The sequence below is a fragment of the Cupressus sempervirens genome, chromosome 4 (genome assembly GCF_028749045.1).
Source record: "Cupressus sempervirens isolate cs-2001-9-10 chromosome 4, ASM2874904v1, whole genome shotgun sequence".
Lineage (NCBI taxonomy): Eukaryota > Viridiplantae > Streptophyta > Pinopsida > Cupressales > Cupressaceae > Cupressus > Cupressus sempervirens.
This window is the reverse complement of record NC_143121.1, coordinates 107773187-107793148: the sequence shown is the minus strand read 5'-3', so window position 1 is coordinate 107793148 and position 19962 is coordinate 107773187.

Genomic DNA, 19962 nt, shown 5'->3' with positions numbered 1-19962 from the left:
GAGAACAAATCTTGGCTAACAAATTATCTCAATACATTCAATGCTTACATCTAACCTAGGGTTACCTTTGAGAACTTGGATGCCCTAATTTCTATACGTCAAATATAGAGAAGACAAGTAGGGTTAAGATTTATTTTGAATTCCCCCCAAATTTTCTAATGGAAAACCCCAATGAAGTCTCTGAGGTCATAATGGTTTTTCAGAAATAAGGGAATTTGCATACCAGATCAGATAGTTTTTTGTGGATGGGAATGGGTAGGCTATATGTATTCATTCTGCTCTCTAGTTTAGCAATTATAGTATCCACTTTAGTCTTCAAGGACTAAATCTATATATTTGGTTATTTATAGTAGAAAATAATACTATGTTATATAAAATATTTCCATTGCAACTCCTTTAAAATGTATCTTGCATTAGCAAATTATAATCATAACATATTGACTATACTTTCTTTCATGTAGTTGCCTCTTCAATTTTATGGTTTATGTCTCTCAAATCTTGGTGTTGGTTTTTGAATTTTGTTTGAAGATTTTGGTTTGTGGCTCTCCCTATTATGATGTGGCATTTGGATACTAGTTAAAGGATCAGATTTTAGGTAATTTCCTAGTCTCAAATTACTCGGATAATGAAATTGGTGTTTGATTAGTTTCATGGTGCTTTGTTTTAGTATGATAATTGATATTATGAGGCAGGTTGCAATTAAGATAGTAATTTGGTTTGGAAAAGTACCCTATTTCTTTTATTAGGTGTAGGTGGTAAGATCAGATTGATAATCAAATAATCAGGGTTTCTCTCTCATTCGGGTTATGAGTGGTAATGCCTAGTTAATGTATGTCAAGACTTATGATAGCTCTGGCCCCTCTCATTCTTTGGTTATCTCCAAATAGCATTTATTCGGTGACATGGTTTTTGTAGTAATATAGGCCTTCTATCATTAAGCATTAAAAGTAATGGATATGAATTTAATTGGATATGGTATCTAGTCTGTAGGGGCATCTTTCCACATGTAGGTAAGTATTTGGAGTATGTAATGGTTCCGATGAGTATCCATGATCATTTTTGGTCACTCCCTTGGTTTGGGAGCTTTATCCTTTTATAATTATATGATTTTGGCCTACTATGATAATAATGTTATAATTTAAATTAGAATATTGGGCAATGTTATTAATTTCCTTATGAGAATAATTGGGCAAATGCTTTATTTTCCTTCTATGGTCTGGATTATTTTTCATTATTTATGGAAGTTGGGATAACTTTGTTTGTGGATTCTCCATCTATCTTCTCATAAAGGATTTTCCCTATTTGTAATTAGAGATTAAGAGGTTTGGCTCAATATCATGATATTTTTAACCGGTTGTTTGGAAGTGATTAGATAGGGATAAATATATTTGGATTCCTATATGTAAGAGAAGTCTTATTACCTTGTCAGAGGTGGTAGGGAATTCTAAGGAGTGTAATTTTTCCATTATGCTCATTATCATTTGAGTTTGTCATTTGTACTATGCATATTCGGACTAGGGTATGCCCCTTTTATTTTGTAATAATAAAGGACTTCAGTCCTAGGCTAGACTGGAGGTTTTTTTTCCCCGTTCGTTCCTACTAGTACCCATTTGAATGGAGGAACACTAATGTAATTGTTTATTTAATTTTAATTAATATTATCATGGCCATTGGCCGTTTACCAATAAATAAATAAAATTACTTAAGAGTCTTATTTTAAATAATAAACACTAAATAATAGTTTTAGTTAAATTAATAAATATATTATTAAAACATCTCATGAATTAATTAAATAAAATAATGAAACTTAAAGATAAAATTATGGTTCTAATTGTGGTGGAGTTCTATTTATTTAATTTGATGAAAATTATTTAGGAGTTTTATTTAAATAATAAACTTTAAATAATATTAATAATTGAATTAATCAATATATTATTAAAGCGCCTCATTATTTAATAAGAGAGATAGAATATAAATTTTTATAGTTTATTTTAATTGAATTGCATAAAGCGTATGCATGAATTTAAAATATAATAAATTAAATGAAAGAGAGAAAGCAAATAATTTAATTAAGATATTTTAATTAAATATCTAAAAAGTTGAGGATGAAAATGTAAAAGATAACAAGTAATAAATTGTAATTGATTAGTGAGTTCCCTCGCATGATTGCATAATCAAAGCTCCAAATTAAGAGAGAACTCTTTATCAAAGATTTAGAGCTCATTATGCAATTACACAAGTTTTGAGGAGTAGATTTCTAGAAAGAGGGTTTTTGAAGGGAAGGAAAATTTTGCACGATTTGTGTGTTCATTGTTTTAGCATCAAATCTAGGTAGGATCTTGTGGATTTGTGCAATAGTTGCTCATTCTTCGATTTCTCTATCGTCTCTGTGTTTGCGAAGCTATTTTCATAATTGAATTGAATTTGAAACCTTTGTATATGAATTGAATGTAAAACCTTATTCATGGTATTATTGTTCTTTGTTTTAAGATCATTTATATGTAAATTGGAAAATTGAAACCCTCATGTTAAAATTGTTGCTCTTCATTTTCAAAAGCATCTGTGAACCAATTTAATATCTGAAACCCTCTTTTGATTAATTGGATAATTCATAGTTTGAATCAATTATGAAATTTTTGTTTTTGAGATAGGGTTTGGGAAAGTTTCTATTTTTAGTAAGTTTACATTTTTGAAAAAGTTTCTATTTTTTGTAATTTTTCATTTTTAGAAATTTTCTATTTATAGTAAGCTTCTATTTTTTGCAAGTTTCCATTTTTATTAAATTTCTATTTTGTTAAAGTCTCTCTTTTTAGTAGGTTTCTATTTCAAGAAAGTTTATATTTTTAGTAGGTTTCTATTTCAAGAAAGTTTCTATTTTTAGCAGGTTTATATTTTGAGAAAGTCTCTATTTTTATGAGGTTTCTATTTTTGGAAAGTTTCTATTTTTAGCAAGTTTTTATTTTTAGAAAATTTCTATTTTTAGTAGGGTTTCATTTTGGAAATTTTATGTTTTAGTAGGTTTCCATTTGTGGAAAGTTTCTATTTTTAGCAAGTTTCCTTTTTGGGAAATTTTTTCCAAAGTTTGATAAATTTAAAATTATTATGGTAATAATTGATAATTTTTATTACTAATAATTTTAATAAGTATTTTCAACAATTGAAAATTTGATTTATTACTTTATTATTTAAATATAATTCTAAAGTAAATTAAAAATCAAAGAAATTAATTGGGAGAATTAATGCTTTCAATGTGTTTATATGGTTCTAATATATGAAAATGATTTGTAATATTAGGAAAATTTTATTATTCAAAAACCTTAGTAATTCTAATACTTTGAGAAAATGAAAACTAAAACCTTGTTTAAGATTGCAAACATTATGAACTATAATATTTTGAAAAACAAAAATGAAAACTTGAAAACCTTTAATAAAAATTAAACCATTGTGTTTTCTAATCCTAATATTTTTGTGGAAGTTACTTTTGTATGTACTCTTTTAATGATGTGTGATTTCACTGTTGGGTGTCAGGTTGACTTAGCTTTGACCAATCAAGATGTTTACTAAAGGCTCGAGACTTCTATTTTGTGATGTCATGATGATGTTTTGATCACAATCTTTGATACTCAACCATGGTAATGTGTCTTGTATGCTCTATGATGTGTTTTGATCTATTGATTGTTATTGTTTTCCAATGTTCTTATGTGAAGTTGAGGTGAATGGTTTTACCTATCTGATATAACCTTTGAGTCTTTGATCAGTTGTATTTGGATTGTTTTATAGTCTTTTGTATAGGATTAAGGTGTTTGTATGATTTGTTCTTAGTGATTTCATGTTATGACATCGATTGGTTTATGTATACTTGATTTTGGGATTAGTCCTGTTAGGATGATCGTATTGGTAGAATCTATGATTATGACCAGTCTTTTCAACATTTGTCAATTATTTGTTTAAGAACTGATGTATGGTATGTGGTCTTTAGTGATCTTTTAATTTTATTGATATTAGGGTAGGTTATCTATATGTTATGTTAGGAATTGGCTTGCAATGGAGGTCAAAACCCTATAGAGGCTGACAGGTAACCCATTGTAGGTTATTTAATAAATGATAAAATTTCATTAAATGGGTTTAACATGAATTAATAAGAGCCATTGTTTTCCTCATCCATGCCTCGAGTGCTAGTATAGGCTAGGATGGGAGTAGATAGGATGCTTGGTTATAACCATGCTTCATTAGTATGCCTTATCAAGACGAAAGGATATTAGTGCCACATAGAGTCATTAGGGGGACAGAGGATTAAAAGACTAGTCAGGTAACCCTAGACTTGGTTCATGTGATGAAACTTTCCTCCATGCATAGTAGATTTCCTATATGTCTTTGTTGCTTTTGGAATCAGTTGATATTTGTGTTTAAGTACCCTTTGAGATAGTTTTCTTTCAGGTGATTCCTTGAACCTAGATGTTGGTTTTGAATTTTGAGTTTGTTATCCTATTTGGGACTTGAGTTTATCTCGTTAGCATAGTGGGAGTGGGCCATTTAGGTTCCACAAGGTCAAGTGGTAGTGCTTTTTCATATCCAACTGTTAGATGTCAGTCTTGGATGTGTTTGTGCAGATGTTCCTTTCTATCTATGCTTGTGTACTATGATGGATGGTTATACCTTTTGTATTGTATCTAATTTCATAGATCTTATGAGATGATGTAATCTATTTCATGATGTATATTATTTCAGCCTTTCATAACTTGGGATTTGTATAGTGGATGATTGTGCATTATGATTATTGCCAAGTGGCATTCGAGATGAATATATATTATTTAAGAGGATTCATACTTGTATATTATTATATGATATGGATTTATTGTATATTGGTTTTAGTGTTAATTTTATTTAAATGTGATTCATCATCATGGGGCCCTTAAGAGTTGTAACCTATTTATGTGTTTTTGATGTATGAGTGTATGTTAATTGCTTTTGCTATTCTATAATTATTGTTGTGTATGTTATCCTTATCTAAAAAAAAAAATGTTTGACAAACTTAGTGAAATTTTAGGTTAATTTCTTTTGGGTCACATGGTGGGGTGTTATAGAAAATCTTAATAAGTTATGCTTAGGTTTGAATCTATTCTATTTACTTCATCAAAGTTGCCACATACATATTTTAGGTATATTTATAACAATTTGTACTAGTTACTTATGGAAAAAACTTTGCCCACCCTCTACAACTACCCACCCTTGAACCCATGCCTGCTTCCATGCCCTCTCAATCTTGGGAGGGATGGAAACCCCCTCCACCCTTACCCCCCTGGATCTTGACCCCGACTACCAAGATTTAGATTTGGTTATGAAATCCCTAAATAGTCACCTTCTTCAACACAAGGACACTATTGTTCTATTGCAACCCAGTATCATTTTCGACGATTATGCTTATCTAGGCCCCAAACAGTTGGTTGGGCCCACATCTATGGGCCCCTTATTAGCACCCCCAAAGTGAAACTAGTTGGGTGTTTTGATGGATCGAAGACTTCTACAGATTCTGGTGCTAAACCCATGTTCTCCTTAGGACCCACAGGAACTTGAATTACTTTACTTGATTTTGTAGTAGATTTGATCTCCTCGGGGTTTACCCTATGCCTTGTGGGAAAGTTTGTGTCCTTTTGACCTATGATGGATATGGTTAGAAAATGGTGATCGAAAAAGTGGAAACTAATAGCTTTTGTCTCCATCCCAATGATGCTTGGAGCCCTCTTCTTGTTCAGTTTTAATGGCTGAGAATTACGAGGATTTGATTATGGCTAGATCTTAGAATTTTGGTAAACATCACTTGATCATGGAAAAATGGAAACTAATATTTAACCTAGAGAGTGACCTCTAAAAATCCACCTTGGTCTGGATATACTTGCATAGACTCCCCCTAGAGTTCTAGGATGAGTGTGTTTTTAGATAGATTGGTAGTTCCTTTGGGCAGTTCATAAAAATTGACTCGATGACTAGTTCAAATGCTAAACTAGGTTTGGCTAGGTTTTGTGTGAATGTGGTAATGAATAAACCTCTACCTGCCATGGTAGACTTAATGTCCAAATAGAGCACCTGGACACAACAACTAATCAATGAGAATGTTGCTTCTTTCTCCTAGAAATGTAATAGCTTTGCCCATCTCTTTGTGGACCATCTAAAGGATGAACAACACAAGAGCAAGGTCTCTTCTCCAGGTGTTGAGGTGGTCAAAAGTTTAAATGCTCTTGAAAGAGTTGTTGGCGTTAACATAGCACCAACTGGTTGTGAGGAGGTTCCACATCCCAAAGGAACACTTTGCATTGGCGAGAGTACTAAAAACCCTCATGAAGTAAAGGAAATGGTACAAGGTGTGGGTACCACAACTAAGCTCATAATGGATGCTGTAACTTTTGAAGAGGGAGAGTTATAGATCCTAGAAATGCTGCACCTAGGTGATCATGTGCTAGAAAAAGTGTTGGCCCCAGAAGCAATAGAGCTCCCATGTATCCCACCCCCAAACTTGGGGGTTGGCTCACCATTGACAAATGGAACCCTTGTGGTTTCCCTTCCAGTTATTTTTGAAGTTTATTCATCCATTTTAGAGGACCCTAGTCTTGATATTTGTTGGAATTATAGATAGAGTAACTGAGAGGGAGGGGGGGGGGGGGGGGGGGGGGTGAATCAGTTACCATAAAAACAAATCCACAGATCCCTTAGATGTCAACAAGTTACTTACTGCTATCACTTGGTAAACATTCACAAAAAATCTTGTAACTCAGTAGATTAACTTGTTACTGATCTTTAAGTATTCACAATTATTAACATGCACATAAAAGAAAATAACATGAACACAAGAGTCACCAGAATTAACATGGAAGTCCAATATGGGAAAAACTGCCAAGTAACTAGCTACCAATTTTCACTCTTCCAAAGTGTGCCCTATTAGGAGCCAACCCTGTTAAAGGTTACAAAACACACTGTTAGGTATGACCCTATTAGAGGATTTAATCACCCTATTAAGAGTGACCCTTCTAGAGGTCTCTAAAAGAATTCAACTGAATTGTTACCTTGTTAGAGGATTTACAAAGTGGCTACTAAACCAACTCTATTAAGAGATTTCAAAATCATTGCTACAATGGTTAGAAAGTAACAATGAATTGACTTGAATATGATGCAATTGAAATTGCTGATTACAGATCTCTATTCTGCACCAATAGATCCTCCTTGATTAGATATAGTTTTGCTACTCCTCAATGATATCTAATCATCCTTCAAAATTCACTCTCACAATAATTAGTCCTCCTTCATATTCACATCATATGAAATCCATCACACACACTTAGAATTCAAAACTTTACCTCTTATATATACCATTTAGATTATCAAGTCACCTCATTCACAAGTTACATTTACCAATAAACCATACATTAGTTAGCTACCAATATTACATTAAACAAATAAACTTTATTTCACAAAATAATGAAATCCTTCATTGGCCGACCTAGCTCGGTAAACACTGTTCTAGAAACAATTTCCAAAGTTAACCATCTCAACTCAGTTAACATTGCAAAATCTACAAAATCCTTTGGTTGTCGAGTGAACTCGCTAAGAATTGTATTTCCTTCACTAACCTTGAGAGCTCAGTAAGAACTGTCTCTGCCATATTTCCCTTTGATGACTAAGTAAGCTCGGTAACAACTAAATTTCCTTTATCAATATTGGAAGGTTTTGAACAATTGTCTACACAAGGTAAAGCTTGAGAGCACTCGGTAGAAATTGTAAACCTTTTTTGGTAACCTTCTAAGCTTGGTAGACTCTGACTAATAACTAATATGACATTTGTGTAACATCAAAGACAGCACACAATTGAACAATTGTATCCAACAATCTCCCTTTTTGGCATTGATGGCAACACAACATGTTATAGCATAATGAAATTTGATAACAATTCTTTTCTGACATAATGCTTCTCCCTCTTACATCTTATTCCTCAAAACTCTTCAAATACAATAATCTCCCTCTTTCATAGTAATCTCTCCCTCTTACATAAATTTGCTTTTTTTTACAAATTTTGGAAGGATATGATAGTAAACTCTCCCTCTTTGACAATAAATGTCAAAGACAACACAACTCAAACTTAAATGAAATTCAATGTACCTTAAGTACTGATTCATATGCATTGTCTTCATTACTTTGTTGCATCAACTGATAGATCTTCAATTCTATTCCTATTGATGCATCACTAAAACTATATTTTAGTGAGCTTCAGATAGGGGAATAACCCATAACTTACCTCTTAGATACAAGAATGCATCCTTAGGTAAAGGCTTTTTGAATATGTCAACAATTTTTTCCTTTGTATGAACATATTCCAATCTAATCTCCTTATCCTACACTGATTCTCTAACAAAGTGATATTTTATAGCAATATGCTTGATTTTTTAATGCATCACTAGATTCTTGGATATGTTGATTACACTTGTATTTTCACAAAACATAACAATAGGTTCTTTGATTTCTTCCTTCATACCTTCCAATAACTGTTTGAACCAAACAATATTTGAACAATTTACTACTACTGCAACATATTCTATGTCTGTTGTGGACTAGGATGTACAATTTTGCTTTTTACTTGTCCAAGAGACCAACCTCTTTCCAAGAAAGAAAGCTCCTCCACTTGTACCTTTTTTTTCATCAATGTTCTCTTCCCAAACTGCATCAGTAAACACTTTTAAATCTAAAATTTCTCCAAGTTTATACCATAATCCATAATCTTCAATTCCTTTCAAGTATCTCATGATCCTTTTGATTGCTATCATGTGGTTTTCTTTTGGTTTTTATGAAAATCTAGCTACAATACAAACTTCAAGAGCAATGTCTGGTCTTGTATGCACTTCATATTGCAACTTTCAAATCATAGATCTACACAATGTCTAATCCACTTCCTTGGATTCATCATCATTGGTAAGTTCCAATCCAGTACACATATGAATCCCAACTGGTTTGTAGTCTTCCATACCAATTTTTTTAGTATCTCCTGTTGGAAATATAGATGAAGTAACTTAGAGGGGAGGGGTGAATCAGTTACCACAAAAACAATTCTAAAAATCTCTTAGATGTCTATAATATTTACTTACTAGTGATACTCAGTAAATAGTGCAGGAATACTGTAACTTGGTAGGTTTACTAATTACTAACCATCTAGCATTCATAGTTACTATTATGCTTGCAAAGGTTAAAATAAACGAACACAAGAGACACTAGATTTAACATGGAAATCCAATATGTGAAAAACCACCAAGTAACTAGTCACCAATTTTCACTCTTTTGAAGTGAGCCCTGTTATGAGCCAACCCTATTAAAATTTACAATGCACACTGTTAGGTGTGACCTTATTAGAGGATTTAATCACCCTGTTAGGAGTGGGCTAGTTAGAGGTCTTTAGAACAATTCAACTAAACTGTCACCTTATTAGAGGATTTACAAAATGGTTGTTAAACCAACTCTATTAAGAGATTCTAGATTCACTGTTACAATGATTAGAAAGAAAGAATGAGGTGACCTAAAAGATATGAAACTTATCTTTTTCTGATTACAGATCTCTGTTCTGCTTTACTAGATCCTTACTGATTGAATACAACTTTGTAGCTCCTCTAGGATATCTAATCTTTCATCAAAATTTTCTCAATATTCGCTTATTCCATCCTCATCCATATACTCACACACACACACACACACCTTAATTCACAACTTGAACATCTAAATATATACCTTTCAGATTATCAAGTCAGCTCAAATATAAGTTACAACAAAAAGAACATTACATGAGTCAGCTGCATGAAACAATTGCACTTAATATCAAAACAATAAAATCTTTCGCTGGCTAACCCAGCTCGGTGATCACTACTCTAGAATGGTTTTCTAGTGTTAACCAAGTGAAGCTCAGTAAACACTCTAAACCTTGTAAAAATCTTTTGGAGACCAAGTGAACTCAGTTAGCACTGACCTTCCTTTGCTGACCTTGTGAGCTCGATAGAAGCTAACTCTCTGCCACATTTCCTTTGATAATTGAGTGATCTCGGTACACATTAACTTTTCTTTGTTAACCTTGGGAGCTCGGTTGACACTAACTTTTTGCTACAAAATTTTTTGATGCCCGAGTGAGCTCAATAAACATTAACTTTTCTTTTTTAACCTTGGGAGCTCGGTTAACACTAAATTTTTGCTACAAAATCCTTTGATGCCTGAGTGAGCTCGGTAAATATTAACTTTTCTTCATTAACCTTGGGAGCTCGGTTAACACTAACATTTTGTTACAAAATCCTTTGATGCTCGAGTGAGCTCAGTAAAACTACAAGATCCTTTGATGCCTGAGTGAGCTCAATAAACATTAACTTTTTCTTCCTTAATCATGGGAGCTTGGTTAACACTATAAATTGCTTTGTTGATCATCTGAGCTCGGTAGACTCTGTCTGATGACTGATATGACATTTGTGTAACATCAAAGACAATACACAATTAACAATTGTATCCAACAATCTCTCTCTTTGGCATTGATGGAAACCCAACATGTCATAGTAGAATGAAATTTGAAAACAAGTCTAACAAGCCTTTTTCTGTCAGAACAACTTTCTCTATTAGATAGAAAACTCTCCCTCTTTTAGTAATCTCCCTTTGTGAAGGAATTCTATAGCAAACTCTTCTTATTAAACAAATTTCAGAAAGATATGATAGTAAAACTCAGTAAAACTCTCCCTCTTTGACAACACATGCCAAAGACAACACAACTCAAATGAATTTTAATGTACATTTAGTACTGATTCATATGCAATATTTTCTAATTATGCTGCATCAATTGATAGATCTTCAATTTGGTATGCGTTGATGCATCACTAAAAATTTAATTTACTAAACTTCAAATAGGGGAGTGATCCCTAACTTACCTCTTAGATACAAGAATGCATCCTTAGGTAATGGCTTTGTGAATATGTCAGCAATTTGTTCCTTTGTATGAACATATTCTATTCTAATCTCCTTATCTTGCACCAATTCTCTAACAAAATGATATTTTATTGCAATGTGCTTGGTTTTGGAATGCATCATTGAATTCTTAGATATGTTTATTGCACTTGTATTATCACTGAACATAACAACTAGTTCTTTGATTTCCACCTTCATGCCTTCCAACAACTGTTTAAACCAAACAATATTAGAACAGTTTACTGTAGCAGCAACATAATCTACCTCTGTTGTAGATTGAGATGTACAATTCTACTTTTTTCTTGTCCAAGAAACCAACCTCTTTCCAAGAAAGAATGCTCCTCCAATTGTACTTTTTCTGTCATAAAGGTTTCCTACCCAATCAGCATCAGTAAACACTTTCAAATCTAGATTACCTCCAAATTTGTACCATAAACCATAATCTTCAGTTCCTTTCAAATATTTCATTATTTTTTTCATTGCCATCATGTGATTTTCTCTTGATTTTACTAAAAATTTTGCTACAATACCAACTCCAAGGGCAATATCTGGCTTAGTATGAACTACATACTGCAAATTTTCAATCATAGATCTATCCAATGTTTGATCTAGTTCTTTTGATTCATCTTCCTTGGTAAATTTTAATCTACTACACATAGGAGTCCCAACTGGTTTACAATCTTCCATACCAAACTTTTTCAATATCTCCTTGATGTATTTTGATTGAGTGATGTAGATACCATTTTTATTCTACTGAATTTGAAGAACAACAAAGAATTTGATGTCTCCAAACATAGACATTTCAAATTCCTTGTTCATTTGCTCTGAAAATTCTTTGCAAAAATCATCATTCCCTGTGAAAATAGTATCATCTACAAATATTTCTTCCAAAGCAATCTTATTATCTGGTCCTTCCTTTATATACAAGCTACTGTTATCATTAGTTCTTTGAAAACCAATCTGAATAAGATAGTTATGCAATCTTTCATACCATGCTCTAGGGGCTTGTTTCAGACCATACAATTCCTTGTGTAATTTGCAGACCATGTTCTTCTTATCTAGATCAACAAAACTTTCAGGTTGTTCAATATAAATCTCTTCATCCGATATACCATTGAGGAATGCTGACTTGACATCCATCTAATATACTTTGAATCTTTTGTGAGTAGCATATGCTAGTAAGGTTTTGACTCTTTCCAATCTTGCAACAGGAGCAAAAGTTTCTCCATAGTCTATTCCTTCTTCTTGAGCATATCCTTTGCATACTAGTCTAGCTTTGTTTCTTGATACCTTACCATCTTCATCCAACTTGTTTCTGAATACCCACTTAGTTCCAATCATATTTTTATCTTTAGGCCTAGGTACAAGAGTCCATGTCTTGTTTTTCTCTATTTTTTCTATCTCTTCATTCATAGCCTCGATCCAACTATCATTTCCCAATGCATCATTGATATTTCTAGGTTCAAAATCAGCAAGCAAACAAGTACCTTTCAACTTACTTCTTTTCATGGTTCCTTCAGATTTGTCTCCAATGATCTGATTTGCTGAATGATGTCTCCTGACATATTTTTCTAATATAGGTTCCTTGCCTCTTAAAAGAATTTCATTGTTATCTTTTTGTACTTCAACTTCAATTTTTAGCTGTTCTGGCTCAGTAGATATTGGTTCGGGTCTTTTAGACTCAGTAGACACTTGCTCAGTAGCATCTGAATGTAACTCAGGTTGTTGTAGCTTGGTTTGAACTTCTTGTAACTCGGTTACTGATGACTCAAGAGTAGAAGATTCCTAATTGACTAGTACTGTATAAGGTTTAGTGAAAACAAACCTTCTATAATCTTTTGGTTCCCTTTTGCTTTCTTCTTCAGTCCTTTCTGCAAACTCATCAACTTTCACATGTGCACTTTCTATGACTTTGTAAGTAGACAAGTTCAAACATCTATATGCTCTACTTTTGCTAGAGTATCCCAAAAATATTCCTTTATCACCTTTTACATCAAATTTTTCTTTTCTAGATTCTTTCAAAATGTAACATTTACTTCAAAATACTTTTAGATAACTTACATTAGGTTCATAGCCATACCATAGCTCATAGGGAGTTTTGAATGAGTCTTTTTGAAGTTGTACTCAGTTCAAGGTATGAACTGCAATGTTGATAGCTTCCTTTCAGTATTTGATAGCAATGTTCTTTTCAATCATTAAGGTTCTTGCACAATCCATGACAGATCTATTCCTCCTTTCAGCTATTCCATTTTGTTTAGGAGTTCCAGGGGCTGATACTTGTCTTTTGATTCCTCTCTCAATGCAAAAGTTATTGAACTCATGTGAAATGAATTCTCCACCTCTGTCTGACCTCAAGCATTTCAATCTTTTTTCTATTTCCTTTTCTACTCTAGACAAATACCATTTGAATTTCTCAAATGCTTCTAATTTTTTCTTTAAATACATGACAGTCATCATTCTTAAGTAATCATCAACAAAAAGAATGAATAACTTTTCTCTATTATAGCTTTCAATTCCAATGGGTCCACATAAATCAGTATGCACAATTTCTAATATATCTTCTGACTGATAGTTTTTACTTTTAAAAATAATCTTTCCCATTTTACCAATCTAACAATTTTTGCATAGACCGACCTTAGGTTTCTTTATATTTGGAATGCCTCTTACTTTCTTGAATTTGTTTATCTTCACCAAGTTATCAAAATTCACATGACACAACCTTTTATGCCATAACCAACTTTCTTCAACTTGAGCAATAAAACATGAATATTCACCAAGTTCAAGATAAAATAAGTTACCTTTTGTTTGAGTGCCTAATCCAATCAATTTTCCTTTGCCATCCAATAGTCTTTCTTTTCCATGCATGAATTCTACTTTGAATCCATTATTGAGTAGTTGTGCTACACTCAACAGATTATGCTTTAGTCCTTCTACCCAATAGGCATTATAACATATAAGTTCTTTGGTTAGAGAGATTCTTCCTCTTCCTCTTATACAACAAGGTCCATTGTTACCAAATCCTACACTGCCACCATCATAGTCTTCAAAGTACTCAAACTTAGTTTTATCACCAGTCATCTGATGAGAACAACCACTATCTATGATCCATGTATCATTTTTGCTCATATGAGAAATGAGTGCCATTTCCTCAGCATTATCAGACTCATCTTTAACAGCAATGTAAACAATTTCATCTTCTTCTTCATCATTAGAATCATTAGAATCTTTAGCCATAAAGCATGTTTTCTTACCTTTATCCTTGAATGATTTGAAGTCTTTCTTGCCATTGTACTTGTAACCTTTCTTCTCATCTTTTTTCTACTTCTTTTGGCACCTGGCCATAATATGACCAATTTCTTCACATGAAAAATAGATTAGAGGAACTTTACCTTTATATTTTCCTCTGTCTTTAGAATATTTTCTTGCTAGTAGAGCTTCAATCACCTCAAGATCACTATCTGAACTTTGGTCTGATTCATCTTCACTTCCTGATTGAGATTCCTTTTTCTTTTTACTTTTCTCCTTGAGTGAAAGCTTGGCTTCAAATGCTGATTCAATGTTTTTGAAAGATGGACCATAGTTGTCAATGTTGTCTAGTTCAAATGCAGTTAATCTTCCAACTATGGCCTCTAGATATATCTTATGATTTGCTTCACATCTTCTTTCTTGAATTGCAGAAACTCTAATTGCATAAATGGAAAGTAGAGTTCTAAGAACTATACTTATAATTGTATCCTCCTTGATATCTCCTCTAGATGCTTTGATTGCACTGACACATGCTTTGCCTCTTTCAACATATTTTGCAATGTTTTCATCCTCTCTCATCCTAATCTGATCAAATTGTCTTCTCAGACTTTTTGCTTTGGCTCTTCTTACATTACCATCTCCTCCATAGATTTCTTTCAGCTTTTTCAATATTTCAAAAGCAGATTTTTAGTCCTTGATGTCATCAAATTCTTCATAACTCAGAGAAGATGCTATATCTTTCATCATAATGTTGTGGGTCTTCTTTTCAGCAATATCATTGACAGATAGTGTACTAGCTAGTTCTGCATATTTTTCATTAAGGTATTTTAGTCCTGTATCTCCAATAGAAGCTAGATGAAGTCTCATCAACCCTTGCCATCCTAAGAAGTTGTCCTTGTTAAGTCTTGAAATTTCCTTCTTATAAGACATCCTAATCTTTGGCTTAGATCTTTGAAATCTTGTCCTACAAGCACCAAAGACTCTGATACCAATTCTTGGAAATATATATGAAGTAACTGAGAGGGGAGGGGTGAATCAGTTACCACATAAAAAATTTCAAAAATCCCTTAGATGTCTATAATATTTACTTACTACTGATACTTTGTAAATAGTGCAAGAATACTCTAATGCAGTAGGTTAACTAATTACTAATCATCTAGCATTCATAGTTATTATTATGCTTGCAAAGGTTAAAATAAATGAACACAAGAGACACTAGATTTAACATGGAAACCCAATATGGGAAAAACCACAAAGTAACTAGTCACCAATTTTCACTCTTCTGAAGTGAGCCCTATTAGGAGCCAACCTTGTTAAAGGTTACAATGCACACTTTTAGGTGTGACCTTGTTAGAGGATTTAATCACCCTATTAGGAGTGGCTTGGTTAGAGGTCTTTAGAACAATTCAACTAAACTATCACCTTGTTAGAGGATTTACAAAATGGTTCTTAAACCAACTCTGTTAAGAGATTCTAGATTCACTGTTATAATGATTAGAAAGCAACAATGAGGTGACCTGAAAGATATGCAACTTATCTTTTGCTGATTATAGATCTCTATTCTGCTTTACTAGATCCTTACTGATCGAATACAACTTTGCTACTCCTCCAGGATATCTAATCTTTCATCAAAATTTGCTCAATATTTTCTTATTCCATCCTCATCCATATACTCACTCACTCACACACACACACACACACACACACCTTAATTCACAACTTGAACATCTAAATATATACCTTTCAAATTATCAAGTCAGCTCAAATATAAGTTACAACAAAAAAAATATTACATCAGTCGGCTGCATGAAACAATTGAACTTAATATCAAAACAATAAAATCCTTTGTTGGCCGACCTAGCTCGGTGATCACTGCTCCAATTTGGTTTTCTAGTGTTAACCAAGTGAGGCTCAGTAAACACTCCAAACCCTACAAAAATCCTTTGGAGACCGAGTGAACTCAGTTAGCACTGACCTTCCTTTGTTGACCTTGTGAGCTCGGTAGAAGCTAACTCTCTGTCACATTTCCTTTGATAACCAAGTGATCTCAGTAGACATTAACTTTTTTTTGTTAACGTTGGGAGCTCAATTAACACTAACTTATTGCTACAAAATCCTTTGATGCCCAAGTGAGCTCGGTAAACATTAAATTTTTTTTGTTAACCTTGGGAGCTCGATTAACACCAACTTTCTGCTACAAAATACTTTGATGTCCGAGTGAGCTCGGTAAACATTAACTTTTCTTCGTTAACCTTGGGAGCTCAGTTAATACTAATTTTTTGCTACAAAATCTTTTGATGCCCGAGTGAGCTCGGTAAAGCTACAAGATCCTTTGATGCCCGAGTGAGCTTGGTAAACATTAACTTTGTTTCGTTAATCATGGGAGCTCGATTAACGCTGTAGATTGCTTTGTTGATCATCTAAGCTCGGTAGACTCTATCTGATGATTGATATGACAATTTTATAACATCAAAGACAATACACAATTAACAATTGTATCCAACATCTCCTTGATGTATTTAGATTGAGTGATGTAGATGCCAATCTTATTCTGCTAAATTTGAAGACAAACAAAAAATTTGATCTCACCAAACATTGACACTTCAAATTTCTTTTTCATTTGTTCTAAAAATTATTCGCAAAGATCGTCATTTCCTGTGAAAAAAGTATCATCTACAAATATTTCTGTCAAAATAATCTTATTATCTAGTCCTTCCTTGATATACAAGCTACTATTATCATTAGTTCTTTGAAAACCAATCTGAAGAAGATAGTTATGTAGTCTTTCATACCATGCTCTAGGGGCTTGTTTCAAACCATACAATGTTTTATGTAACTTGTAGACCATGTCCTTCTTGTCTGGATCAACAAAACTTTTAGGCTATTTAATGTAAACTTCTTCATCCAGTATACCATTAAGAAATGCTGACTTGGCATCCATCTAATAAAATTTGAATCCTTTGTATGTAGCATATGTAAGCAAGGTTCTAACACCTTCCAATCTTACAATAGGAGCAAAAGTCTCTCCATAGTCTACACCTTCTAGAGAGTATCCTTTGCATACTAGTCTAGCTTTGTTCCTTGATAACTTACCATCTTCATTTAGATTATTTCTAAATAGCCACTTCGTTCCAATCACATTTTTGTCTTTAGGCCTATTATGAGTCCATGTTTTTTTTTTCTCTATCTGCTCTATTTCTTTATTTATAGCTTCAATCAAAATTTCATTTTCTAGTACATCTTTGACATTTCTAGGTTCAAAATCAACAAGTAAACAAGTGCCTTTCAACTTACTTCTAGTCATAGTTCCTTCAAATTTATCTCCAATGATCTAATCTGGTGCATGATGCCTCCTAACATACTTGGCTAATACAGGTTCTTTACCTTTTGAACACTTTGCATTTTCAGTATACTTGGCTAATATTGACTTGTGTGCAGCTTGAGTCCTTCAAACTCGGTAGGTATTGGCTCGGTAGCATCAGAATGTGACTCGGGTTCTTGTAGCTCAGTTTGAACTTCCTACAACTTGGTTACTAAAGACTCAGGAGTTGAAGATTCTTGATTAATAGGTGCATCTAGCACTGTATTAGGTTCAATGTAGACAAATCTCCTATAATCTTCTGGTTCCCTTTTGCTTTCTTCTTTAGTTCTTTTCACAAATTCATCAACTTTCACATGTACACTTTCTATGACTTTGTGAGTAGACAAATTCAAACATATATATGCTTTACTTTTGCAAGAGTATCCTAAAAATATTCCTTCATCAACCTTCACATCAAATTTACGTTTTCTAGATTCTTTCAAAATGTAACATTTTCTTCCAAATACTTTTAGATAACTTACATTTGGTTTGTAGCCATACCATAACTCATAGTGGGTTTTGAATGAGTCCTTCTTTAGTTGTACTCAGTTCAAGGTATGAACTACAATGTTGATAGCTTCCTTCTAGTATTTGATATCAATGTTCTTTTCAATCATTAAGGTTCTTGCACAGTCCATGATAGATCTGTTCCTTCTTTAAGCTATTCCATTTTGTTTAAGAGTTCCAAGTGTTGAAATCTATCTTTTGATTCCCCTTTCAATGCAAAAGTTATTGAACTCATGTAAATTGAATTCACTACCTCTATCAAACCTCAACCATTTTATTCTTTTGCCTATTTCTTTTTCTACTATGGCCAAATACCATTTAAACTTTTGAAATGCCTCTAATTTCTCTCTTAGGTACATGACAATCATCATTCTTGAGAAATCATCAAGAAAAATAATGAAGAACTTTTCACCAGTATAAATTTTAATTCCAATAGGTCCACACAAATTAGTATGCATAATTTCTAAAACTTCTTTAAACTAATAGTTTTTATTTTTAAAGCTAGTCTTTCCCATCTTGCCAATTTGACAATTCTTGCATAGACCAACCTTAAGTTTCTTTATGTTAGGAATGCCTCTTACTTTCCTGAATTTCTTATTTTTACCAAGTTATCAAAGTTCACATGACATAACCTCCTATGCCATAACCAAATTTATTCAACTTGAGCAATAAAGCATGAACATTCACCAAGTTCAAGATAAAACAAGTTACCTTTTTGTTTGAGTACCTAATCCAATCAGCTTTCCTTTTCCATTTAGTAGTCTTCCTGTCTATGCATTAATTCCACTTTGAATCCATTATTGAGTAGCTATGCCACACTTAATAGATTGTGTTTTAGTCCTTCTACCCAATATGCATTATCATATACAAGTTCTTTGGATAGTGAAATTCCTCCTTTTTCTTTTATGTAACAAGGCTCATTATTACCAAACCTCACACTACTACCATCATAGTCTTCAAAATGTTCAAACTTAGTTTTATCACCAGTCATGTGATGAGAACAACCACTATCTATAATCCATGTATCATTTTTGCTCACGTGAGAAATAAGTGCCATTTCTTGATCATTATAAAACTCATCCTTTATAGCAATGTAAATAATTTCATCTTCTTCTTCATCATTAGAATCTTTAGCCATGAAACATATTTTCTTACTTTTTTCCTTGAATGATTTAAAGTATTTCTTGCCATTGCACTTGTGAGCTTTCTTCTCATCCTTGTTCTACTCATTTGGGCATCTAGCAACAATATGTCCAATTTCTTCACAAGAAAAATAGATTAGAAGAACCTTACCTTTGTATTTCTATTTTCTTCTTGAATATTTCCTTGCTAGCAAAGCTTCAACCACCTCAAGATCACTATCTAAACTCTGTTTTGATTCTTCATCACTATATGACTAAGAATCCTTTGTCTTCTTGTCTTTCTCCTTGAGTGAAAGCTTGGTTTCAAATGTTGATTCAACATTCTTGGTAGGTGGAACATAATTATCATAGTTATCTAGCTTAAATGTAGTCAATCTTCCAACAATGGCCTCTAAATTTATCTTATGATTCGCTTCACATCTTCTTTCTTGAATTGCATAAACTCTAATTGCATAAATGGGAAGTAGTGTTCTAAGAACTTTACTTATAACTATTTTCTCTTTGATATCTCCTCTAGATGCTTTGATGGCACTAACACATGCCTTAGCTCTTTCAACATATTTTTCAATTTTTTCATCTTCTCTAATCTTCATTTGATCAAATCGACCTCTCAAACTTTATGCTTTGGCTCTTCTCACATTATCATCACCTCCATAGATCTCTTTCATATTGTTTCACATTTCAAAGGTAGTTTTGCAATCCTTGATGTCATCAAATTCTTCATAACTTAGGGCA